At 41.7% G+C, this 27,187-nt stretch overlaps 1 protein-coding gene across 1 annotated transcript in view; it reads right to left on the bottom strand.

Annotated features, from left to right (window-relative positions):
- The window catches only part of mmd (mind-meld), a 1,436,357-nt gene that overhangs the window by 387,954 nt on the left and 1,021,216 nt on the right, over positions 1-27,187 (bottom strand). The window lies entirely within an intron of this gene.

Raw genomic sequence — 27,187 nt, 5'->3', positions numbered from 1 at the left:
TAGGGTGGATGTACCAGTTATGGCTATACGTTCCTATTATTGTATGGGAATCCCATAGGCCATAATTGGAACACGCTATAATAGGAACGTATAGCCATAACTGGTACACCTACTCTTGTATATACATTTTATCTGGCTGAAAGGTTGTTGTGTTGAGAATTATAAGCCATTAAAAAACAGGCGAATTTTTTTTGAGAGAGTAGGCTGTGCGTGTTTTCTAACCTGACGTTTGTTTTTTTCCGTGGAGTTTTTTTTTTTATCTATAATCGGTTGTTGAACTGGCCATAACCAGGCCCAGGAGACAATTTCTAGTTCCTCAGAAACCTTGAGGTCCCTATTATTTGTCGCTGATAAGCTGTTCCGAAGCCAAGTAGAACCTCCACGAGGCAATTGTCAAGCGAAAACTTCGAGGATGCGGTAAAGAAGTGACAAATGCACAACCAATGCGTTTAAAGTGGAATAAGTTCGCCGGTACAGTGTCACTAGTGACTGTGCAGATCATGATGGCATCGATCACAAGTAAAGTGCGATAGTTCGTTCGAAACGGTTAAATGCAATAACTTGTTATATATCGTTTGAAAGCTGAATAAATACCTTTTTGTTTGACGTTTTGATTAACCGTGTATGTTGTTTAATTCTTGAGTTATGATCACTTAAATGCGTCCAAATTTACTTTGAATCGGGCCTTATATCATAACAATCAAGGCTGGTAAGTTACTGTAGTATGTGGTAGTATGGGCTACAAAATGGTGAGTTGACAACCTGGAAGGAGCGGAATACCTAGCCCTGGTCCTCACAAGTTCCTACTTCACGCCTCCTCGAGTCATATGATAACAAAAGACTACCAGCTGAAACATGGATACAGCTGGGTGGCGTAGCCTGGGCAATGTTGCCAGTCCGGCAATAGCAAAGTGAAGAGGTGCGACGCGAACACTGGCGCGGTAACCATAGTACGGTGATAGAGGAAATGCTTCACCAAACCCGAGCGTCTGTTCACCATGGAGGTGCGGCTCAAAACGGCGTATGTTCTCCATGTTAGGAGCGGCTGATCACCGTCCTAGTGCCAGCGTGGGACTCTAAACAGAGCTGTGCACGATGGTCCCCCGGCGAGACAGGGGGTTGGGGCAGGCCCAACAAGCCGCCCTGAAAAAAAAAACAAAGTTGCAAATACTGAAGAAAGAAATACGGATCGGAACAATCGGCACAGACCTACGCGACGAAATAAGGACTACGATTGGAAACTCGGAACATGGAACTGCAAATCGCTCGGCTTCCCGGGTTGCGATAGGTTAATCTATGACGAACTTCAACCACGCAACTTCGAAGTCGTAGCACTGCAGGAACTTTGCTGGACGGGACAAAAGGTATGGAAAAGAGGGCATCGAGCGGCTACTTTCTACCAGAGCTGTGGCACCACCAACGAGCTGGGAACCGGCTTTGTAGTGATGGATAAGATGCGCCAACGCGAGATTGGTTGGCAGCCGATCAACGCGAGGATGTGCAAGTTGAGGATTAAGGGCCGTTTCTTCAACTACAGTATCAACAACGTTCACTGCCCACACGAAGGGAGACCCGACGACGAGAAAGAAGCGTTCTATGCGCAGCTGGAGCAGGTGTACGACGGCTGTTCGCAACGGGACGTCAAAATCGTCATCGGCGACATGAACGCTCAGGTAGGACGGGAGGCAATGTATAGACCGGCAATCGGGCCAAACAGCCTGCATGCCGTATCGAACGACAACGGCCAACGATGCGTGAACTTTGCAGCCTTTCGGGGTGTGGTAGTTCGAAGTACCTTTTTCCCCCGCAAGGATATCTACAAAGCCACCTGGAGATCACCTGACCAACACACAGAAAACCAATTCGACCACGTTCTAATCGACGGGAAATTCTTCTCCGACATTATCAACGTCCGCACGTACCACAGTGCGAACATAGATTCGGACCACTACCTAGTTGCAGTATGCATGCGCTCAAAACTCTCAACGGTGCAGAACACACGTCGAAGTCGAACGCCGCGACCCAACATTGAGCAACTACGGGATGCCGGAGTTGCCCAGGACTACGCGCAGCAGCTGGAAGTTGCACTACCCACGGAAGAGCAGCTTGGCGCAGCTTCTCTTGAAGATGGCTGGAGGGACATCCGTTCAGCCATAGGTAGTACTGCAATCCCGGACCGAAGAAATGACTGGTTTGACGGCGAATGCAAAGTAGAGGAGAAGAATGCAGCACGGGCGAGAATGCTGCAACACCGCAGGAGATTGAATGTGGAGCGATACAGACAAGCGCGGAACAGACAAAACTCGGTTTTCCGAAGAAAGAAGCGTCAGCAGGAAGACCGAGATCGCGAGGCGATGGAAAATCTATACCGCGCAAACGACACACGGAAGTTCTACGAGAAGCTAAATAGTTCGCGCAAAGGCTACGTGCCGCAAGCCGATATGTGCAAGGACTTGGACGGTAACCTTCTCACGAACGAGTGTGAGGTGATTGATAGGTGGAAGCAGTACTACGACGAGCACCTCAACGGTGATAAATACAGCAGAAAACGAAGGTGGCACGGCAACAGACCTTGGAGCACGCGCAGAAGACGACAGGCTACCGGCCCCTGATCTTCAAGAAGTTGAGGAGGAGATCGGTTGGCTGAAGAACAACAAAGCAACTGGTGTAGATCAACTACCAAGTGAGCTATTAAAATACGGTGGTGAAGCACTGGCTAGAGCGCTGCACTGAGCAATTGCCAAGATTTGGGAGGAGGACATATTACCGGAGGAGTGGATGGAAGGTGTTGTATGCCCAATCTACAAAAAGGGCGACAAGTTGGATTGCTGCAACTACCGCGCGATCACACTGCTGAGCGCCGCCTACAAGGTACTCTCCCAAATTCTATGCCGCCGTCTGTCACCATTTGCAAGAGAGTTCGTGGGGCAATACCAGGCGGGATTTATGGGTGCCTGCGCTACCACGGACCAAATTTTCGTGATTCGGCAGGTTCTGCAGAAATGCCGCGAATACAACGTGCCCACACATCATTTGTTCATCGATTTCAAATCCGCATACGACACAATCGATCGAGATCAGCTATGGCAGATTATGCACGAGTACGGATTTCCGGACAAACTGACGCGATTGGTCAAGGCAACGATGGATCGAGTGATGTGCGTTGTTCGAGTATCGGGGAGTATCGAGTCCCTTTGAATCTCGAAGGGAGTTACGGCAAGGTGATGGACTTTCGTGTCTGCTGTTCAACATCACGTTAGAAGGTGTGATCAGAAGAGCTGGGATAGACACGAGTGGCACGATCTTCTGGAAGTCCATTCAGCTCCTTGGGTCGCCGATGACATTGACATTATGGCACGGAACTTTGAGATGACGGCGGAAACGTACATCAGACTGAAGGCTGAAGCTAGGCGGATTGGACTTGCCATCAACGCATCAAAGACAAAATACATGAAAGGAAGAGGTTCTAGGGAAGACAATGTTAGCCTCCCACCCCGAGTTCAGATTGACGGTGACGAAATCGAGGTGGTCGATGAGTTCGTGTATTTGGGCTCACTGGTGACCGCCGAAAATGATACCAGCAGAGAAATTCAAAGACGCATTATGGCAGGGAATCGTGCCTACTTTGGACTCCGGAGGACGCTCCGGTCGAATAAATTTCGCCGCCGCACGAAATTGACTGTCTACAAGACGCTTATTAGACCGGTGGTCCTCAACGGCCACGAGACCTGGACTATGCTCGTGGAGGACCAACGCGCCCTTGGTGTTTCCGAACGGAAGGTGTTGCGTACCATCTACGGTGGAGTGCAGATGGATGACGGAACGTGGAGGAGGCGAATGAACCACGAATTGCACCAGCTGCTGGGAGAACCATCCATCGTCCACATTGCAAAAATTGGGCGACTACGGTGGGCTGGGCACGTCGTAAGAATGCCGCACGACGACCCAGTGAAAATGGTTCTAGAAAGCGACCCAACAGGAACAAGAAGAAGAGGCGCGCAGCGGGCAAGGTGGATCGACCAAGTAGAAGGTGACCTGCGGACCGTTCGCAGACTACGAGGTTGGCGAACTGTGGCCATGGATCGAGTAGAATGGAGACGACTTCTTCGGACAGCAGAGGACAACAAGGCATTAGCCTGATTGGTAAGGTAAGTAAGTTACTGTAGTAGCTGGAGCATCTAGGTTAACATGAAATGTAATTTATTTTGAATTTGGAACAAATAAAGAGCTAAAACAATTGATACCAGCCAGTTCTTACGGCTTCGTTTCACAATTTTTTATGCGTTTGCTCTTTGTCTTTCTGATCTGAAATGTCCCCTCTCGATGGCGCCACTGAAAAGTTAAGTTCCTCTATAACCAAAGCACATCTGCAATCGAAAATCGAAGCCCATCCCCCGGTTCATATCTCTTTTTTCCATTTCGACTCGTCGCAGTAGATTGCAGTTGTCTTCTTCTTTTGGATAATACGTCCCAACTGAAACACATAACGCCTTACTTTCAACTTCCATATTTTCAACACACAATTGACACCATGACCATGGATCGGGAATCGAATCCGCCTTCTTCGAAATGGTATATCGCGTCTCTACCAACTGGGCTATCGGGACGTGCCAGACTGCAGCAAAAAGTGTCCCCAAAACCCGTTGCAGAAATTCGAATACCATCGCAACCTGGGGAAACAAGGGGACAGAGGGTGGTAATCGGTCCCAGGATTACCGTTTCATTCCGGCGAAAGGAAAGCAAAACTCTAATCTGAAATTCAAAACAGCACGGTCGGTACCTAGCGTGTAGTTGCAGTGGCAGAATCTTAATTCCCAAATCGGTCACGGAGAACGGCAAATGTGAAATGTGGTGACTGGTGAGCCACCCCCAAATTTAACTACTTAATGTGCAGTGACCTAGTGGGGGAGCGTGGACGAGCGAAGGGGTTTACCATGTTTGCAAATGGAGATACGGTTAGACAAGGGCCGCCCTGCAAACAACATACAGCTGAACAGATACCGGTGATGGTGATGACGTTTGCTTGAGGATAAGCAATGGGCATGGACATGGGATGCACCTGTCTGCCGCAGCAGGAGGCATTGAACATTTACATCTTGTTGCTGTCTGTTTTGCTGCTGGTTGCCTATCTATTCTGTGCGCAATGTGTATCTGCTAATGGTAGTGTGATGATGGATTATGTAAATATTTTAAACTAAATGCCATTTTATCTCGTCACATACAATTTATTAGCTGCCCCGGTTGGGATGGTTTGGATGCGAAGGAAAGTGTGCAGATTTGCCCCCGGATGAGTACAATGTAATCTTTTCGGATGGCTGTACTCTGTGATCTACGGTACGTAGTTCTTAGTACGTGGCTAGTCACTTTACAGGAGAGTTTGTCGTGTTTTGATTCTGGGAATTGCTAAGTTATTCTTAGGTTTGAATGATGCGCAAATGTGCTTTGAGTAACGTGAGCAAAGAGTGCTAATGTGAAAAGCAGAATTCTTGAACATCCGCATACAGATTTACAGCAATTCTGTACAGAACTGGAAAAAGGGCCTACCTGCTTTGATCGATTCTCTTCGTCGACTTTCTCTTTTGATAACCACGGCTGTGCAAACAGTTATCGTGGTATTTTTGCCACATAGCATGATAAAGGAGGTTTTTGTCTATCGTCTAAATCATCAAATACAACAAGTTTAAAATTACGCTTCCTACGACTCAAACTTAAGCAAATTATTTCATCTTGAGTTTTTTTTTTTTTCAGAAAACGTGTTTTGAAGTTTACATAGCCGATTATGAAGGCGTATAGACGATACATCACTTTTACGAATTGAACAAATGCAGATACATAAGTTTGAAAAGTTAATTGAATTAATTCAAATGGCCATAGAGTAAGATCTCTAGACTCTCAAGTAAGATCCATATTGATTATGTCGACTTAGCGTAAAATCAATTAATATTTGTTGCTAGATCAACATCTCGTTTAACGGCGCCGGTGGTGTAGTGGTAAGCGTGATTACCTCTCACCCCAGCAGGCCTGGGTTCAATCCCAGTCGGCGCCGCCGGGATGTTCTGAGGCATAACATCTCTGATCACGCCTTCCTTCGGATGGGAAGTAAAGCCGTTGGTCCCCGGTTCATGATTTGATGGGTCGATAGGTAGGGTCCAGGTGTGGGAGCTGCCTTCCTGGCACGTCGGTAGCATTGGTGATCAGCACGGAAAACAAGATCAACGGAAAAAAAAACAAACCAAAGGAAAAAAAAAACATCTCGTTTAATTTTCCACGCAATCCAGCACCACCATCTGATAGAGCAAACTTCATTTATCGAATGATATTGTTAGTTTGCATGGGTGTATTTTGATTCTCCAGAAATTTGCGATTAAATTCATTGTTTACGTTTGGCTGTTCCGCCTATTTCAAATGTTGGTCTCGAATCGTCGCCTACCTCGCATAACTGGTTCCAAACGTAAACAAGCCATAAGAAACCTACAGGGTTTGTTTACGTTCGGAACGAATTTCATACAATAATGATCAGTAGGCTAATTTGACAGCACACGTCCCCCGAGGCTTCGACAAAAAATTATCGGAGCGGTCGTGGAAAATTTAGGACAGTCCCACAGGTGGATTGCGAAACAGTTTGGAATCGACAATTCTCGCGACACTTTTCAAATAGACCCATGTAACAAATGTAAACAAATCGAGTTAAGCGATACAAACTATTGCTCTTCTGTCATTGTATGTGATACAAAAACATCCATCCAAATTTACTTTCATTTTTTTTAAGATAATCATTGATCAAAAATTGTCCAATGTACAGTTTGAAATAATGGATACATGATTGTTACTTCGGTCATTCGGACTGCCTAACATGATTGGTGCTCATTTTCCAAAGGCGGGGCCAATCTAAAGTTAGGTACTATACTTTGAAATCTGTGAAAGGGAATGTAGACAAAACGTCCAATGTAACACTCATTGATTATGTCATTGAGAAAAATCGTCCAATGTAACATGTCCGATGTACAACTCGACTTGTCAAAACGTCCTATGTGGTTTTTTTTTTCTATGTTGTAGCATGAAATTCAAAGTAAAATTGTGATTTTACAGTTTCTTCTGAATTTTCAACGTTATTATACACTGACTACATTGAAAATAGTATTGCAAAATGTATTGTTTTTAAACAGTTAAAATAATAATCTGTCGAACTTCAACTTCGATTTTCTCAAAATGGTGGATATGTTACATTGGTCTATTTGAAAAGTGACGCGAGAATTCGATCGTGTCCCGTGTGGTAAAATCGTTCAAGGAAACCCAGCGGTGAGCTGGCAGCGGAAGAAAAGTGAAGACGACCGACTCCGTAGACGCAAGGAAGGTGAGGGGTTATTTCAACAGCAATCCAAATCTTTCGATTCGGGACGTGGCCAAGAGAATACGGTAGCCAAATCCCGCACCAGGAAGCTGAGTTTTTCGTCGGCAAGTCCCGCTTGGATGTTCCGGAGAAGTTCCGGAAGAAGAAGATCGGCAAATTTGTCAAGAAGTACTTAGTGTGGCAGGCGATCTGTGGGTGCGGCAAATTCAGCAAGCCGTACATAACGACCGGTACCATCAACGGCCAAATATATAAAGCAAAATGCCTCCAGAAGCGCCTGCTGTCCTTCCTCCGGTCCCACAAAGGTGACACTCTGTTTTGGCCGGATCTGGCATCGTGTCATTACGCGAAACCGATATGGAGTGGTACGACGATGTTGTTTTTGTGCCGAAGGAGGCAGATCCGCCAAACACGTCAGAACTTCACCCAATAGAAAAAAATCTGAGCGATTATGAAGGGCAAACTCCGGAAAACAGGGAAAGTCTTCAAAAACGAAAAGTATTTGAAGAAAGAGTGGATAAATGTGTGTAAGAAAGATGGTGAGAGTGTGGCACAGGATTTGATGGGTATCGTTAAGTCCAAGGTGTGGGATTTTAACCTAGGAGGGGAGATTGAATAAACCAACTTTGCAAAAACATAGCTTATACGTGTTTATTTATTCCCTGAGAGTTACAAAAATATCTGACTTAAAATGAATTTTTGGTGATCATTTTTGTGTGTTGCATTTTTTTCGAGTAAAGTCTTTATAATTTTTTTTTTTTGATATTTTACCTCTTATGTGAGGCCCATCCATACCAATTTAAGGTATCGAAATATTCGTTCCTGCTCGGGATGAGGTTAGCTACTCTTACCCAGTGAGTTTAGGTAGCCTTCACCTTGAATCACTACAGTGCAGTTTTGTGAATTTCAGAGAAGATTTTTGATTTTCAGGGATATTTTACAAACATCCGGAAAGTTCTACGAACTTCAGGAACACTCTATGAACTTCAATGAAGTTTTGCGAACTGAAGGGAAGTTTATAAACTCCAGTGAAGTTCTGATTAATTTAGGGAACTGCCCTAAAGTTTGGAGACGCTCTGCCTTTGTTTGGCAAATTCTTTGAACATGGTCTAAATTCTAAACTTCCGTTAAGTTTTGCAAAACTAAGGAGCGTTTACGAAAGATCAGATCGATGGAATATCAAACACATCGGATCTAACATCATGAACCTTAACGAAGGCCTTTCTGTAGGATAAATATGATTTTAACCAGCGAACGACCCACGGTGGAAGACCAAGGCGGCTCCGCTTACAATAGCGAGGTCATGAGGGACTTTGTCGAAAACTTTTAGAGCAGCCAATGTAAACAGCGTCTACTTGCTGACGCTATTAAACCAAGCTGGAACTCCGAGATTATAGATTGTACAGCTGGATAAAACTTGTCATACAGAAAACTTCCGAGAACTTTGGCCAAACAATTAAGGATCGAGATAAGTTGACAGTTTTCCACGCTGTGAATGTTACCTGACTTGAAGATCGGTGTAATTGCTGTAAGCTTCCGGGAATCCTGGAAAAACGCCATCCAGGAGTGAACGATTGAAGATAGACATAACGGGTGTGGCCAACGATGCTGCGCAATTCTTGATGAAAGACGATGGAATACGATGGGCCTTTCGATGTATCCACCGAGCAAAGGGCTTGGAAAATAGCGTCATGGCTGAAGTTAAGTTGCTGCAGACGAATGTTATGCTGCTGCGGAGGAGTTTGATGGAGTTCGAAAACGCTTCGAAAGAAATCAACGAAGAGGTTTGCAGAAGTGGCATCGGTGGACGAGCTTCGATTACAGTAGGTGAAGTCTGCCGATGCAGCTGATCTTTTGCGAGCGTTTACGAAAGATCAGAACGATGATGGGATTTCTTAGAAGCCACTCTGGAGGTTATCGATATACTCACGAAAGCGAACTTCATTCAAACTTGTGTACTCGGTTTCTGCAAACTGCGCACCATACTTGTTTTCAGTAGTCCTGGAGCGAAAGTAACGTTTACGGGCCTTACGCAGATTACACAATTGCGGATTCCACCACGGTTGTTGGAAATGCATAGAAGATTTACCAGCCTTTACCGGAAAAGTATCATGGATTACTTGATAAGTATTGTCATAGAATACGAACACGGCTGCATCAACGGTAGGTAAGTTAAGTCTTTGCACCCAATCCAACGCTGAGATTCTCGCATTAATAGCATCGAAATCACACCGTGCGAAATTGTACTCACTCCGTGCTGCTGGATACGATGACGGATGGTCGCTTGAACAAATATCAACTTTCAAAACTAACGGCTTATGATGGCGATCAACTTTCAAAATGACAGATGGTGGTTCAAACAGCTCAATAGGAGTTTGCCATTCGCACTGACCCACCCCGGGAGCTATTTAACAGCTCCAGAATAATGAACCCCGAGAATGCTGGTACTCTGGTTCTGTCAAATCGAATAACGGTGGAGTAAATTTACATTTGGTCTTATTTTTGATCAACTCTGGAGATCAACTCTTTTTTAAACGTTTTTGAGTTTTGTGTTTGTAAAAAAACATTGAAATTTTTTCTCATAGTTATGCAATCGACTCAACTTGACGGAATCGGAAAATTTCTGTCTCTGTATGTGTGTGTGAGAGCGCGTAACACATTTTTCTTAAACGAATTTCTCGGCAACCACTCTACGGAATTGAACACAACAACCATCAAATGAAAGGTACCATGATTCTATAGAATGGCCGAATAAACATGTACCATACACTAACGATATCATAGATGGTACGGCCATATCACATAAAGATGGGATGATAACCCTAATATGGTGGTTAGACGCTTCTTTTGGTTATTGTTAATGCGGGTGTTAATTAATAGTTTTTCAATCGCACAACTGGTCCCGGTGATATGGACGGAACAAGACCCGAAAATCGTGGAGTTCGCGAACTAAGTGGTGTTTGTCAGCAATCACATAACCGAATAAACGAAACAATTAGCTAACAAAAGGTATTATGTTAGTATTATGTCATGATCCCATAGCCTCGTCCATAGAGCATTAACAGAACAGATTCAACTGGTGCTGGAAATGTGGCAGGTTTCGGGGAATATGAGCCATGATACTAAATTTGACCGGTAAGGAATAAAGCCTATCATGTGACAAAACAAATTACTTCAAAATATGATAACCAATTCAATTGTGGCCATTTCGAGCGCCGCAGATCACATTGGGTCACAGTTCTGGGCATGTCCCAGATGCCCTCGAGGAATTAACCAGACCAGACCGAATAATGAATTTTGATTTCATCAAATCGATTAAATTCCAAGATATAAGGATAATAATCCAACATCAGTAATACGTCTCACTCAAAATTTATTCTTGGCCTGCTTTCGGCATCCACATGAAGTGAAACAAAAACATGTTTTCTGATGTGAAAAAAGTTGTGCCACCAACGATGGCTGAACCCATTGTTTACGTACGGTGGAGACGTACCCAATTTGTAAGTCTAGATACTCGGGGGTGCGTTAACCAGATCGCTGATTTGCTGAAGTCCTGCAGACAGTAAGGACTCGACTACAGCAAGTTCCTGTTCAGATGAAGCATTGAGAGGTATGAATCCTTGGACATCCTCATCGAAGTCCCAAACTAGATTCGGCAGAGTTAGCCATTTCAAGAAGCTATTGTACGGAGTTGGTGTGCTTGGTGTAGGTGTCTAGTTGACAACTGAGACGAATGTAGATGCAACACAAGAAAAGCGATTGGTGTGGTAGTATAACTTGCATAGCAATTTGTGCGAGATTCTTACAATCAATCAGATGCACGGCTTTACAATTCAGTACGGATTTTACGGCAATTAAGACACCATCACCACGTCGTACTAAACTGGTGCGGGAATTCCAGTCAAAGCGGTAGATATTATGGTTTCTTGACAGTTCAGCATTCGCAATGTCAGTATGAAGTAACGTTTCTGTTAAAACCACGACGTCAACATCATAAGAAAACAGCGTAGAGGCATTTGTTATGGCTGACCTTAATTGCTGTTCGACGGACCAGGATCTGCGTTCAGCACCGGCTTGCAAAAACGCCGGGTCCTTGCATCATCCTCAATAAACTCCCGAAATTCGATTCCTTCTGGCCAAGATAAAAGATCAATAGCGTTCGACTTCGATTTGAAGATGACTCCCTCCTTGTATGATACGAAAGACAATCCCGACAGTAGCCGGCCTCTTGGTATCGCGATTTCAGATTCCTTGGCGAGTTTCTCGATATTTTGGCGAGGTTGATATTTTGGTTAGGTAGACTCAGAACTTGTCTGCCGGTTAATCTACAGAGGCTGATGACACGCTGACAACTGTCGGACCAATTCCACGTAGAATTTTGACTAGTTGATCAGATGAAGCGTTTTCGTCATCACGGTTACTTTTTGGCCTGTTGGATTTACCAAATTTGAAAATCCGAGGATGGAAAAAACAAGCGAAGCTGTTCATCATGATTTTAACCAAGCATGGAGTAGCTATTAGTAGTTGAAAATAATGTTAAATACGACGAAAACTCCTTTTCTTGGCAACATCAAGTTTCTTTTTATCATTCTCTTTAGTTATGTATGAAAGCTTTGATAAGGATGGATGCAACGGATGAAATAGATAATAATAATAAATTTAGAGAGTAAACCATTGTTTATTTTTATTAATTGAAGCATTATGAGTGCCTGACAAAGTAACGATATCTTACGGTACCGAAGATGGAATCCTACTGTACCATTGAAACTTAGAATTTTGACTACTTTAATCCCCTTTTGAATCATTTTCTGCTGAATTTCTTACGACCCGTAAGTGTTTTGTATCGTCAATGGTCCATAAACGGCTTTGTTTACTTCAATACACCTTTTCTAAAAAAAAACCCAAGATGAAACATTTTAGAATCTTCACAGATTTTTTTTTTTGTTATTATCATACCATAGATTTAACTCTAAGACTAGAGGGTCCCGAAGAAACGTGCTCAACTTTTTGGTCCAGCTCTGGTACTTTGTTCGGTCCCAAGCTAATCGATGCACCCCTCGAAACATGGGAAAATCCACGAACCCCTCATTTTATCTGTCAAACTTTCATGGCAAATCAAACCAAACATTCTGTAGTACTAGAATTTCGACTAGAATGGGGTATGTTAATCGATTTGCTTGGGACCAATAGGCTAGTCAAGTAGTGAGCCAATTTAAAATCAATAGTTTCGTGCATGAATGGTACATCTTCTTCTTCGCATTTCAAGCTTATTGCATATCGCATATTAGCTTATAGCGTGCTCTCAACTTAGTGTTCTAGATGCACTTCCACAGTTATTAATTGAGGGCTTTCGATGCCTGTACCATTTTTGCATTGGTATAATTATGTGGCAAGTCCAATAATACTTCTATGCCCATGGAAGTCGAGAAATTTTCCAACCCAAAAAATTCCTAGACCGGACCGGGAATTGAACCCAGCCACCTCCAGCATGGTCTTGCTTTGTAGCTGCGCCTTTACCGACTGAGCTAAGGGAGGCCCCACATAAATGGTCCATGAATGTTGCACAAAAAGTGCCTTCCGACATAGCGTGGGGCTCCGTGGCCTTACAGTGGCTGCTTTTGCTTACTTAGGAGAACATAATGAGGTCAATGTCAGGCCCTTTCACATCAAAGATTTGTTAATCGAATTCGTTCTTAATTTGAACCCTCATCTTAATTCAGCAGACCGTTTGCCAAAGCAATCCGTGCTGACAACCGGACCCTTTAATCCAATATCCCAGTGCTTTCTCGGCTTCCAACAAAGCGAGTATCACGTCAACCAGCGATGCAAAATATCATGACACTCACTCGACACTTGTCAACGCATCAACCGCCTATCGCTGACAGAACGTTTTGCCACGCAGTGAGAGGTAGAGCCATGGTAAACAACAATCACCAGTAATGGTCGCTGCTCACAGGCAAAACGTAACTCTCGCTGCTGATGATGTAAAGCTGGGTTTAGACAGGGCAAGTCAATTGACCAAGTCAGTTGAATTCAACTGACTTGAACGCGAATTGAACGTGTAAACCATGCCATTCAACTGACTAGATCAACTCACTTGGATTGAAAAAAAAGTTGAACCTGGCTTAACTTTTCAAGCCAATTGAATTCAACTGAGTTGATAATTTGACTTGCCTAGTCTAAACCCAGCTTAAAGCACAACTAAAAAAGTAAAGACTTCTGCAGTACGATGATGAGAAAAAGCGAAACGACAGAAGAAAATTAACACAATGCCTATGCATTTCAAGTTCAACTCGGCACGCGCGACTGTGTGAGCTACAAACAAAGCTGGCAAAATTTAATGAAAACTGTTGGACTTAAAGGGTGATACGGTCAAAATTTGGTCAAGGGAAAACGCGTGTAAATCGGTGAAATCGTTTATTTAAAAAATCAAATTAAATTTCTTTTTCAAGTTCAATTAGTATAAAATTCAGGAAAAATATTCAGTTAGGCTTCCGCTTTTCCAAATCCGAATTGCCGGGCCTTACGCTTGACCCCTGCCATCAGATTTTGTACAGCCACCTTGTCCACCTTCTTCGCCGCAGAAAGCCAGTTTGCCTTGAACTGCTGCTCGCCCTTAGCAGTTTTTTTGGTCTTCTTTAGACTCCGCTTGACAATAGCCCAGTATTTCTCAATTGGGTGGAGCTCTGGCGTGTTGGGAGGGTTCTTGTCCTTGGGAACCACCTGCACGTTGTTGGCGGCGTACCACTCCATGGCCTTTTTACCGTAATGGCAAGATGCCAAATCCGGCCAAAACAGTACGGAACAACCGTGTTTCTTCAGGAAAGGCAGCAGACGTTTATTCAAACACTCTTTCACGTAAATTTCTTGGTTGACAGTCCCGGAAGCTATGAAAATGCTGCTTTTCAAGCCACAGGTACAGATGGCTTGCCAAACCAGATATTTCTTTGCGAACTTTGACAGTTTCATGTGCTTGAAAACATCTGCTACCTTTCCCCTTCCTTTTGCCGTATAAAACTCCTGTCCCGGAAGCTGCTTGTAGTCGGCTTTGACGTAGGTTTCGTCGTCCATTACCACGCAGTCAAACTTCGTCAGCATCGTCGTGTACAGCCTCCGGGATCGCGCTTTGGCCGTCGTATTTTGTTTATCATCGCGATTTGGAGTCACTACCTTCTTGTAAGTCGATAGTCCGGCTCGTTTTTTGGCTCGATGCACTGTTGTATACGATACACCTAGCTTATTTGCGGCATCTCGGAGAGAGAGGTTAGGGTTTCGCTTGAAACTACCGGCAACTCTCTTTTTCGTCTCAGCGGCTTCCGGTTTTCGATTTCCCCCCGATCCAGACTTCCTGGCTGTCGACAAACGTTCCCCAAACACTTTAATTACATTTGTAACGGTTGATTTGGCAACTTTTAGCGATTTTGCCAACTTTGCGTGCGAGTAGCTCGGATTTTCGCGATGCGCGAGCAAAATTTTGATACGCTGCTCTTCTTGCTTGGACGGCATTTTGACAACTGAAGAGTGAATTCCAAAATCAAAATAGGAGCAACATTCTACACACACACCTTCAAAATGAGGGGTGTTCAGGTTTTTTAAATGCAAAATTGAAAGAAATACGTCAAGTTGATATTGACCAAATTTTGACCGTATCACCCTTTACTCACCAACATACTCACATAAGCAAGCGAAGCAGCAACTGCTTCCAAACGAACACAGATGAGTGTCGTGATTGTCAGAAATGACCAGATCGGTGATGGATCACAACAACCGAAGACGACATTCACCAGTTGCTTTTTACTTCTTTCGTCAACTTGGTGGATGGTCATGGAGATCCTAATAAAATATACCATAACCGAACGATAACCCACAGAACCAGGGTTCCTTCCATTCATTTTGGCTATAAAAATGTTTTATGAAATTATGGAATAATAAGATATTATTATAATATTTTGTTTGTGTAAGCAACAAGAAAAGATTGTGGAGTTTGTGTTTGACACATAATACCAGCCAATGGTGCTGCATGAGAGTGGCAATAAGTGATTTTTTCATTTATCTCACCCACTCTTCGTTCTTCACTCTTCGCGAAGAGGCGATCAGAAAATCGCTCATTGTGGCTCTTTCAAAGCTAAATTTGCAGGTTTTATGTGTCAAACACAAACTTTAAAATCTTTTCTTGTTCCTTACACATACAAAATACCACCATAATATCTTATTATTCCATAATATTCTAAAACATTTTTTTAGTCAAAATGAATGGAAGGCACCCTGGATAGAACTATTCCAGAAATTGTTTGGATGATACCCTGAATACGTCGTTAAGCAAAATAACCATACAAATTTTATTAGGGGAGTGCTTCGACAAGCACATTGATAGGAATGTACCAAGCGTTGCTACCATCAGCTGTTTGATGATCGTGATTGTGATAGGTTGCAATTCTGACGTCAACACATTTCAACCCATTCCCTGACTGACCAGCATTAGGACGTGGCCGGACGAGCTTTAACTACCCATGAACCACATCAAATTGTTTGAATATGAAGCTCTCGTGGCGAATGGAATATTTTCCCACAAAATCGAATCGATTCGCTTGTAAACAATGAAAACTAAAAATAACATCGAAAAATAAATCCTCACTTTCCCAGAGCAGTCACTATTACCCAATCAGCAAAAATGCTTCATGTGCCGCACTATTATTTACCTTTCTAAAAATGAATCAGTGTACTAAACAAATTTAGCAATGCATTTTATTCCGATTGATAACCACATGTGCACACGCACACAGTCTAACACAGTCAGGGAAATTTGGAACAAAATCAACAAACAAAAAAGTAAAGAGTCAAAACTATGGGTGCACACACGGAACTGAAAACACAAAGCACAAACGCAGTGTTTGTGCGTTGCCCATAATAACTGGCACGCGCCATGGATCACCGTTAGGGTGGATCAAAATGTCGTTTTTTCTCTCCACCAAGTGCAATCGATTTAAAATCAGGTCCTGATAATTCTCCCAAAATTTGGGCTGATTTGGATGCACTGGTCGTTTAAAGTTTATACAGGAATTATTAAATGACAAAAAGTTATATATTTGCTCTCATCGTTCTAGCCCGTTGCTGTAACGATCTACGGAAGCATTTTCCATCTGTGCAAATGTGAAATTTCCCCAACGACAACTTTGCTGCAGTGTAGTGTATTTAGTTATTATTTAACACTCCGAACACGATGCATCCGGTGAAATATGTATCGGCAAACTTGCAATGTTTGAACAATTATTGCTCAGCCATTTATTTAAAAATTTCAAATCTATTGGCGCCATTTGAAACTACAAACTTTAAAGATTTTTTTCGGTGGCAATAGATTTAACACATTAATTACGAAGATGATGTTCTTGGGGCTTACTTCATCAACTGCTCAGCAGGCAACATTGGTGTACTTTGCGCGAAGAATATGGCAGAAAATCCAGGCTACTGTGTAATTAGTGCAAAATGCAGTGCTGCCCTGACAGCAGTAGATTAATCTTATCAGAAAGTTATCGGCTTTTATATCAATTTATAACTGCTTACCTTGAAGTGTAATGAAAAAGTGGTCTTCACCAAAGTTGTAGATGATAACATTTCACATAAGATCAAGCTTTCCCTTATCATTATGGTAAAGGGCTAGGACGTAGAGAACAAAAAGTTCAATATTCTTATATAAGCTTCAAAGGGCCATGAATTCGCATCCAAATAAACTACCCTGATTTAGAATGTAAATGGTGGAGCAAAATCGATATTTTGACCCGCCCTAATCTCCATGGTTGGGTACTTCCTGCATTTTCCCCTGCCGATCGTCTAGCCACCGAAAAAGGGTTGTATTGTGCGAAAGCGTGAATTCCCACAGGAAACCGGCTTACTTTTATGTTGTCAGTTTCGAAGTCGTCGGTGCTTTGGAACAAAAGCTCCATTATTGTTTTCAGTGCGTTGTTTGTTGCTATTTTTTTTTCTGTTTGGCTTCCTGATTCACTGTTGACAATCGCGATGGCGTGAAAAATGGTGGAAATTTGACATCCAATCAAATACCGCATACGTATTTGGGATTGTCCATGCTTCAGGAAGCTTCAGGGTAGTCTCTTGATATTAGAATCGTTCGTTTGATAACACGTCGTACTTGGGATTTGGAATGCTTTCTCGTTTCTTGGCGCTTGATACTTGATATAATAATATTTTCTACAGTTAATCTCTTAAAAAATCAAACAATCTCATCGAGAAAACATTATAGACCCAAATGATCTGACAGTTTTTAGAAGTTAACGAAACAGTTTTTAAATAAAAGCAAAAGAACTGGTACGTTGAGCAAAATCGTGCCTTGTTAGGTAAAATCCATCGATTTTCCTGGACATAATTTCTATTCAATGACGAAACTGGTCTTCTATCGCTGAGAGCATAAAAAAACGTCCCCGTCACAACACAATCAACTGCGATAAACTTCGCTAAACTGCCAACATTTGCAGTAACCATTACCCGGAGTACTAATTTACAACGTAATGATCTGGCACTGCGTTGCGTCAAACTCGGACATCGTCACCATAAGGTAGAAGGGACCTGCTCGGACCTGCTTCACTGGTCGAGGGTCGAGGAGAGGAAAAAAAATGGCAATATTACCTCTCTAAAATAATCATAAAAGGCAACAAAGGCAAACAGTAAAGCAGTTGCCGACCGTTTCGACCGATATTTACGACCTAATGCCGGTATATCGTGACGGAAGAAGCTTTCACCGAACCGCCTTTTGCTCATAGCGAAATCAGCCACCCCAAAATAAAGAGTGAAAGTAATTACACCCCAAACGGGTTTCCTACGTTCAGAATAGAACTTCCTTGTGTGGAATTCCTAAATAGAATTGAATGTCAATTTTTTTTTTCTCGTCTCGCTTTTACGCGTATGTGTCTACACCCAAAAAACCGTTCCGGTAATTGTAAACAACAAATCACGAAAGCATGAACTGCTAGTTCGTTTGAATTCATGACTTAGTTCCCGTAAATGTGATCGAGTAAATAACATTTTCATGAAATAAATCCCAAATTCATGAACTTAAGTCACGCCTGTTCAGCGCGACCATCGATTTCATAACGCTACAGAAAACAAAAAATAAAGTAATGATTTCGTGATCCATGAACCCATAAGTGTGATTTTCGTTCCTGAAATCGTGAACTTGGATCACATGCAATGGTGCAGCTGTCATTTTCATTTGTAGTGCTCGGATCCGTCGACAATAGTGTCTCGCTTATTAGTGAGTGAGCTGAGCCGTATCATCAGAATGGTGGTCCGGCACAATGGCAGTGTGCCGTCCTGGAAGAAAAAGAATTCCCGAACGCATCAGCTGTTCTTGTTCCCGCCGCTCCGATGGAAGTTGAAGGTGGTGTTAATTTGTTGAGCTGAAACCTCGGCTGAAAGTGTGTTCATTCCATCTGCTGGACAGATACCTGCAGCCAGTTTGAGATGCGGGTAAAACCTGCATCAAGGCTTCCGTTGTTTTCATTCCACTTCCTCACTCCATTTAAAATATTGGTAATTATAATTAAGTTGACATTTTACAGTCCATGAACCATGTTCCCGTTTTCGAGAACAAGGTTCACGGTATCAATCACAACGCATAAACATAAATCACGTTCGCCAGAACTAGATCATGATTTTCCGAACAGAGTTCACGATTCTATGACTTTTGTTGCCTTTGCAGGCGTTACGTTTATTTTGTGGAACAATGTTCACGATTTCATGATTTTTATTCAAGGTGTACTTTCGTAAACGAAAAACTTACTTGTTCCGAAAATCGTGACTGGAGGTTGACGAATTTCGGAACCGTGTTTCCCCGTGTAGCACTCATGTTCACCATTCCAGGACCCCGCCAAAAAAGGGGAAACTCTGTAGGGGACTCCCTTGTAACTTAAATAATATTAAGACCACCGTTGTTTAACTCAAATAATATTCTAAAAATAATAATAAGGCAATATCTGATTTGATAAAGTTCAAGGGGTGTACAATTTTTTCGTTTGCAAACAGCCGTAGAATCTAACATCATTTTTGATATACCCGTGTTGAAAGCCGGTGTCCGCACAGCGATGTTCGGGAGTCGTAGATCAACCATCATCAGTGTTGGTAAATGATCAAAAAATCAAATCTCACCAAAGTCCAAGGTCACTCTAGATTTTAGTAGACAACAATCAGCAAGCACACACCTGCGGTTGATATTGCAAGCTGTGATGTCGCAGCTCGGAATAACAAGCTAACAAATCTCACCAGCTGCAAATCTCTCCAAACTGTGGTGAGATCTGTGATGCCACATTTTTTTTTCGATTTTCAATCTGTAGGGTAGAGAACTACTTCGGCCTAATCGCTCATTTTGGGCCTATCGAGCAGAAAACTTCAAAAAAATCCATGATTTCAGAGTTACCAAGTCAATTATGTGTTTGGTACGATACTTTAGTTAATAAGCTACGGAACGAAGTCAATGAGAATGCGCGATATGAAAGCTTGCACCCATTATTCCCAAAAACAAAAGAAGCGCTCCGACCGAATCAAGTTTTATCTTCATCTGATAGGCCGAAGTGAATTCATTGGCGTTTCAATGGCGTTTCAATGCGTTAGACCGAGTTTAGAATCCGTAGGCCGAGTTTGGCGTCAAGAAGCAGTGTTAGACTTTTGACCATATCTCAACGATTGGTTTCTCTTTATCAAATCTTACGGTACATACGGACAGGTAAATAAATTTGGAAGCCATCAGTAATAATAGCATTCAGTTTGGTGCTAAACTGCGCTAGATTAAGAAAGATTAAGTGAAGGTTGGGCTTATTAGGCCGGAAATGGGGTATTTAACCCTATTTTCATCGCAAAAATCTTTTTAATCTGTATCTGATTGACATAAATCTGTAAACATATCTATGAAATTTCTTTATTATGATCTTAGTGCAGCTTTACGTAAATCTTCATTGAGTTAATTTATAATTCAGAAGAACTTTGTTCAAAATTAAGAATCTTGAAAAATTACTTATTTTTGCTTTCTAAAGAATTTTTCAATTTGAAAAATCTCTAAATCCTACAATATTTTTTTTAAGTGATGTGTATCTTTTCTACAGATTGAAAATACAAAACATTAAGTTCCAGTTGTGAAAGGCGAATTTGTTTCCGGCTGAAGATTTTCTTAATGAAGTAACTATCACAATTTTCTAGATTTTTGTTTTTTATATGTCTGTAATTACGAAAACCTTTATCTGGACATTTGTTGTTTGTTTCAAGTCCGTAATTTTTCAATAAGGTGTAACCCTGAAAGTTTAGTAGAATTGCATGTCATTGGAGGCGAACCAGCCTAAGGCTGAAAGCCTCCTAAATAAAGCTAAATTAATTAATTAATTAGAATTGCATGCAATATTCCAAGGGGTGCACACCTTAATTCGTGCCGAGTTATCAGTTGTGCCAAAAGCTGTGCCTAGCGCTCTACCGAACGTACCTATCAAGGACAATTAAAGTATGCTTATCAAGGTGCTTAGCAACCCTGAAAGTTGTGACATTTGTAATTTTGTTTACATTCTCAATTTTTTATGATGGATCATGGCAGACATTCCCCTCCATTCTCATTAGAGCAATAGCGGGTCGAGGGGTGGAAGAGGAGCTGCAAACCATCAAACCAATTCGGTGTTCAAGCATAGTTCAATCCCACGCTTGGAGCAACATCGTCGAACCAGTTTTAAATTATCTGATCGACTCAGAATTGCGTGTGCTCAAAGATATAACCCAAGCCTATCGTATCGCTGATTATGATGCCTTCCCCTGAAGAACTGTCATTCTTTGAAAATAGGATTCTCAGCCACCGCAGACTTCAGCGGAAGCGCTTTATCAGGCGCCTGTAGATCTTTATAGAACTCGAGAAGATTCCGCCCAATCCAGTCAGCTCCACACAGATGACAAACGTAGGCGATTCGTGATTCAAGAGCATATAGCATTATAGATAAACCTTTCAATATTCTATGGACATCGCTATAAAGTCGTGTGGTTGTCCTATCAAAGTCTACACCAATTAAGACTAATGACTGATAAGATTATCCGAGGAAAAAAGGCAGGGGAAAATGTGAAAATATCCGTCCCGATACTCGGCAAAACCGGGAGCCCCTATGATAAGCTTGTTTTCTTCTTTATTGTTCATTATGCATAACCAAATTGTTGATGTACCTCAACTCTCGCAGAAGATCCTGCTCTGATGCTTCGTTGTACGCTTCGAGCTTATCAAATGTTATGACGCACAACAGTTTCATAAGTTATGTTCAAAAATAAGAAGTGTATTCTGGAATAAAGCCTCAAGTGGAACAGCATGTGGGCTAGAATGTGAGCAGCGTTGGAAAAATTTCACGATATTTCACGAAGTTTTCAGTGTAATGCAAAAGAGCGTTTTGATGAACTTTTCCAATACAGAATATGAAGGTTCATCAAGCTATAGTTGCTCGATGCTCATCGTTCCACAATTAAATCCGATCTTCGCAGGATGCATGGTACTCTTCTTTTCGTACGAATAACAGCATATTTTAGGTGTTCTGCCATCCCCGTTCAGCTAGCTGGCATCCCTATCTTGTTTGCCTTGCCTTGAAAAGAGCTAACATCGCTGCGGACCCGCGAATTGCGGGCCCCACTGACAGCTCATAATTTGTAAACAAATAGAAGATTCAAGCCAGAATTTCAAAAAAGGCGTGACTGATATTATGGATATTCTTAATATTTTTGCTTACATTTTGTGAAAAATAAACTTAGGACTCATAAAATATTATTTTCTAATTTTCTTCCACGAAGTCAACCATTTATATGGCATAAAAGGGAAAATAATTTCATTTGATAAAAATAAGACAATTCAGTCACGCCATTTTTGCAGTTCACACTGGAATTGTGACGTTTCAGATGTTGGTTTCAATAACATGGCGGCATGCCAGCCAGCTGTCCCCGTTGTATAGTTGGGATCAATTTTCTTGGTGTGGCCGTTCGAATTTATCATCAAAGGCAACCGTCGGGCATTTTTCACAATAATTGCATCCTCAATCGAAAACGAATCGTCTCTAGAGGAAACGACGCTCAGGACCGGCCATGGTGAACATAGATGAATTTGACTGAAGTGAGGCCCTGATAGAAGCTGTTCTAGATGAAAACACGATCCGATTTGCTGTGATTCGAAAGTGATGGACTTTGTTTTGCTAGGTTTGAAGAGATTCACGATTTAGACAATGTTTACAGAATTTTCCCCAACACCGGTGGGTATCCATTTGTCGTTAACAACTTCTTGATTGAATCCTTGTATCACCAGTTTTATGTATGACATTCTCTCACTAGTATCATTTGTGAGTAAACAAAGTATTGACCCGAGTAGTAAAAGTTAGAAACGATTGGCAAAATGTCAACATTCAACAGTGATGCCATTTTGTATTATATTGTTTGTGTCCCATTTGTCAAAATGTGCCTTAATGTGCAGAACAGTGTGTCATGCTGTGTTTCGGCACAGTGTGCAGAGTTGATTGCCCCTTGCAATATGCTTTATTTCTGAAATTTTGTTAATCAAATATCAATACACCCAGTTGACTCTTCGACAATTAGAAAATTTATTTCTTCCAACGAGAAATCAGAGCATCTGAACATCAGAAGTTCATTCAAACGATTACAAGTTCATCCGAAGTTAAAACAATAATAATTTATTTAGTGAAAAAGACGATTTGGGTTTGACAGATTGAATTTTAGCTGTTCAAAAGTAAGAAAAGATTATTTTTCGGAGTAAATAAATATAAAAATAGTATAACATATATTCCCCTTATTTGAAAAATCTGAAAAATCTGTATATTTTTGAAAAATCTGTAATCTGTATACACAGATATCTGTTTCTAAATATTTAAAAAAAAAATCTGTTTGATTACAGATAAATCTGTATATGTGGCATCACTGGGTGAGATTGAGTTTCATGATGTTTGCTTTACAGCCGAACACAACCGAAACTTCCATGACGGCTAGCAACAGTCGCTTCGTGTCTGCCATTGGTGAAAATAAAAAAGAGATAGCATTATTATAGCAACGGAATCATGTTTGCGTCAAATCAACTCTTTGCTTCAATCGAGACTCAAGTGTTCCTTACACGATTGCTTTTATTGACAATAATTGTATTGTCAATATATTCTTTATTGGCGTCAATACATCGGTATTGACAAAAAAAAATCAATATTGAAATGCAAATGCAAGTGCACTGAATTTTTATTTGGATCGATACAAAAATCGAATGAAAAGGATCGATCCAGTCGATTTTTGTCGTTTTTGAGATCGATTCAAAAAATCGATTAATCGAACCAAAACAATCGATCTTTTGTGTTTCGAGCCTAGATCGCCCATTGCTATTACTAATACTAGGATGATCTTATGGCGGTAAGCACCAACTGATATTATCCTCGGTTTAAATCCCGATAACGAATGTTGGGTTGATTTGGTATCGACGGTGCTATTAACCAATTCAATCTTAAGCAAACATTTGGCAGATTTTCCAAACAGGGACGGTATTAAAAGTAAATCCAAGTTGAAGCTAATCGCTATTAATGTATTCGGCGCAAAATGTACTGACACGATTTGACGCAAAAGCGCACTTTTATGACCGCTACCGCACTCTGGAATCTTTCGCTCTACTGATGAGTCCAATGCCGTAGATTGCCGAGCCGATACACAACAAAGAGTGACGTTGCCCCCGCGCAATCTTAGCCCCGAATATTTTCATGATTTGCACCCTTCCCGAGCAGGAACGAATATCTCGATACCTTAAATTGGTATGGATGAGCCTGACATAAGAGGTAAAATACCAAAAAAAATTTCCCATAATACTATTCCAATACTAAATTATGATAATGTAATTCCTAAACAATACTACACAGGTATTCTTTTGGTATCCAAATATCAATTTTTGTTATTTAAAAAGTATTTTGCATGTGTTTTTGCCAAAAAAAATTGTATCATTCTTTGGTATTTTACCTCTTGTCTCGAGCAGAAACCGATACCTAATCGATAACAAATGAATATCTTAATGTGGTATGATACCAGATTTCTGTATGCTTGTGGTATAAACCTTGTTTGATATTATTCAGTTATGGAAATATTTTGTAAAATATCAAATGAATACCAAAATAACAAATTGTGATATCTCTGTTTTTAGACAATAACACCTAAAAGAGATATTGAATTGGTATTAGAATACCTTCAAAATAACAAACTTGGGTATTTTGGTATCTTAAAAACGTCTGTTATACGTCTGTTATTGTAATAACTAAATTATTTATTTGTTCGTTATTCGTAGAAAATTTTTGAGGTATTATTTTTGGTATTTTACCTGTTATGTCAGCCTCACTAATACCATATTTAGGTTGCCAGTTATGCTATTTTCGTACCTGAATTTGGTATTAATAAGTTATTTTTTCCTGCTTGGGATAGCATGCTGGTCAATACTAAATTTGGGTATCAGGTCAGAATTAGGTTTTCAATAGTAATTTTCTTCTAATCGGGAATTGCAATGCTCCTTACAAGTCAGTGTCCCGTAATGTGGGTAGATCACCTTTTCGTGGTACGTTACGGGATGTAAGATCTACCACCGATTCCTAGTCTTGACTACTTCAAACTAGGGGAACAGGATTTTTCAGTAATCAAAGGTTCTTAGTCCTTGTTACTTTTTATGCCTTGTTGATAGTGATAAGTCCTCGGGTTGCCTGGACCGAGGATGATCTTGAAACAAGGTGAAAATGAGTTAGTTAGTCTTCATCTATGTGATTCCTAATCTTCTATTAGTTGTTCCCTAGTTTGAAGTGGTTAAGACTAGGGTTCTGATGCATGGTCACTATCGGTGTCATTCTTTAATTTTGTTGCTAAGGAATCCAATTTTGACTAACAAAGTGGCGCGCCGTTGGAGGGTGTTTCAACACTCCGAAGGGTATAAATAGCGGGACCTTTCAATTAGAAACGATTCCTTGCGATGAAGGCAAGAATGACAACTGTATCAAAACCGAATTCTTTATCATTTCTCAATAGTGATGAAGTAATACGACATGCACTAAGGACACGGAATATACTACAATAGATCAAATTACTGGTCGCAGTAGTTTTATGTCCCGAACAGAGGAAAAAAAAAAGTCGAGGGTAACAAAGATGATTTTCGCTTTTAACCCGCTTGTCGACAGCTTTCACCGCAGCTTGCAAATGCTCCTTATTCCTCCGTACTACGAGCATGGCATCATCTGCATACAGGAGTACGGTAACTGTATTCGGCAACACTCTGGAAGATCGAATGCACTGCTACCAGGAATAGGGTGACATATAGGTACTGACCCTTGCGGAACGCCGTTCTTCAATGGCATTTATCGCGATGAATGTCTTTCCACGTACACCCGAAATGTTCAATCATTGAACATCCGCCTCCCGATAGTCTATTTTCGAAGTGTACGCAATATGCCATATCTCCAAGTAGTGTCGTACGCCTTTGAGGGATCGAGTTATCCAGCAATATACACTTCTGTTCGGTAGCGTCCTATCCAACTCCGCCAAGTATGGCAGGTTACCTTTTGCCGAATTGTCCGTTCGACTCTAACTCAGTTGCTAGTTTTCAGTTCACGATATGTTTGAACACCTTCGCAATACAGTTGATCAATGTGATGGGTAGGAAAGTGGCAGGGCCAGATTTTGTAGAATTTGGTGTCGGAATTGGCACTATTATTCCAGTTTGCCAGCTGGTCGGAGAAACACCACTATGCCATATTCTGTTGAGCAGCTCCAGTAGCCCAGTCTTGATGGATATCGGAGCATCGGATACCCTATGGAGTCGGGACCTGTAGTATCACTACGTCCATTGATGAGTGCCCACAGAAGCTCGTTCAGAGTGAAGTCCGAGTTACAAACATCGTTGGTGTCTGGTAGTTTCCTTCGCCATTGGAAACAATGGAGGATAACTCGTTTGATGACAGTCCTGCTGTGCTGCCGCTTGCCCCTTAGAGTGCCTCTTGCACTCCAATTTAATCACCGGTTTGATGCTGCTAGCAATCAGCCTTTCAAAGGGTACCCAGTCCACTTGAACATAGAGCCATCTTCTTCGCTTCGTTGAGATCTGTTCATATTCAGGTGAGGAAACGAGGTCTATGACTGACGATGAACCGGTTGCTGGGTCAATCCGAGCGTGCGATCCATCATTCAGGATAATCAACTGTCCAATCAGCGTTTTCTCGGCGATGAAGCGGCCAAATGCATTCGAAGATGTGGAGCTCCAGGTGGGATGGTGCGCATTGAAATCGCCAAGTAACAACAAGTCGTCTAGCTCGGTATGACATTGCTGGGAATTGGACCACCGGACCACTGGTATCGGAAGATCGATCCGAACTGCATTGGGTTGGAGGACGCAGTAGATTTCGATGCGTTCGAAGGATACTCCTTCACGTATTGCAAGACCCACTACAACTACACACAAAGTGTAGTTCTTGCCGACGAAGTATTGTATTTTGATTAGTGTTCCAGTCTAGTCCAAGGGTCTTGACATTTTTTTAAGGTCGAGAATCTTTTTTTTTATTTGAAGAGAGTACGAGGTAATTTTTTTCCGATTTGGCATTGAAATCAACGGCTTTTTTGGGTGACTTCGAATTCCCGGCTTTTTCCCGGTTTTTCCGATTAACTGATCACCCTGGATTAAGTAAAACATATTTTTTTTTTAATTCCGTATTTTTTGGCAATTGAATAACCAAGGAAGCGGTTTCCACACTTAGAATTGCACGAACGTCCGGGTAGCTTTGAGAACATCAGAGAAGATCAATGAACCTCAGGTTAAAC

The sequence above is a fragment of the Ochlerotatus camptorhynchus genome, unplaced genomic scaffold (genome assembly GCF_037179485.1).
Source record: "Ochlerotatus camptorhynchus isolate MF236.1 unplaced genomic scaffold, CSIRO-AGI_Acam_v1.1 ptg000262l, whole genome shotgun sequence".
Taxonomy (NCBI): domain Eukaryota; kingdom Metazoa; phylum Arthropoda; class Insecta; order Diptera; family Culicidae; genus Ochlerotatus; species Ochlerotatus camptorhynchus.
Note: the sequence above shows the minus strand (reverse complement) of the source record. Positions and strands in the feature narration are given on the sequence as shown.